Below are 1,134 nucleotides of genomic sequence, written 5' to 3' on the forward strand. Positions count from 1 at the left end.
AGCCACACACAGCCCCCTCCCAGCCTGCCATCCCCACATAGGGCATCAGCAGACCCTACGGGGACAAGGGCCACGGCCTGCAGAGGATGTGGCAGTTGCTGGGGGACCCCCCGGCTGGTGAGTACAGGAGCTAGTTCAGGAGCTGGGTACGGCAACCAAACACATTGCTCTGCCCCAGCTCCATCCTGGGAAAGAACATCCTCGCCCTCCCTCCCTCCCTCCCTGGCAATCCCCTCGTCCCCCTGGTCCCATTTGGGGCCCTCAACCACCTCCTTCCCTGCATCCTCTCCTTTTCTCCTCTTGTTCCCACTGAGGAAGGGGCTTGGTCCCTCACTCAGGTGCCCTCGTCCCCTCAGCCTCCCTGCTCCCCTGCCCACGCCCTGCCCCCACATCTTCAGCCCAGATCCCTTTTAAGCCCAGGAACATTTTCCCCAGCGGCCAAATATGGGGCCCAGAGCTGCCCCCCGGAGTTTCAAAGAGCCCTCTCCCCTCCTCTAGACCTGGGCACTGCCAGCCCCAGCCGCACCCCCAGCCCCCTTCCCCCAGGGTGGTCACTCTCAACCCATTTTCTGTCCCCAACCGGTCAGTACACCTACTCTCTCCAGATCCTCCAGGGGCCTGACCAAGTTCACTGCTGGGACCCAAGATGGCCGCCTGCACGAAGGCACAGAGGCCCAACAAGTGCCTCTCAACCACAGGAGTCCCAGCCCTCGGTGCCCACGGTGCTGCTCCAGTCGGCCCGGGCTGCCCCCTGGAGGTGACTGGGCACAGCTGCCCCAGGGACCTGACCACACACCCAGGGCCTGCTCCTGCCCTCCCAGACTCAGCAGCTGGACCCCCAGGTCTGCACCCCATGGGCTTCGGTGCCCCAGCTCCAGAGGACACTCCTCTGAAAGGCCGGGCAGGGCTGGGTGCTGGGGTGGCCCGACTGCGGGGCCCTCCGCCCGTCACTTGGGGCAGGTAAGGTGATGCCAGCACAGATGGCCAGCGGCTCTGGGATGAGTCAGGAGGGAAATATGACCCTCCCCACTGGCGAGCGGGGACCTGAAAGGTGGAATCAGCCTGTGCTGGAGGTGAGGACAAAGGCAAAGAGCGGAGAGGGGCCCAGGCAGGGTACAGGCAGGAGGCCACCAG

The sequence above is a fragment of the Marmota monax genome, unplaced genomic scaffold, assembly GCF_021218885.2.
Source record: "Marmota monax isolate L192 unplaced genomic scaffold, Marmota_monax_Labrador192_F-V1.1 WCK01_AAM20220418_F8-fsc00051, whole genome shotgun sequence".
Taxonomy (NCBI): Eukaryota; Metazoa; Chordata; class Mammalia; order Rodentia; family Sciuridae; genus Marmota; species Marmota monax.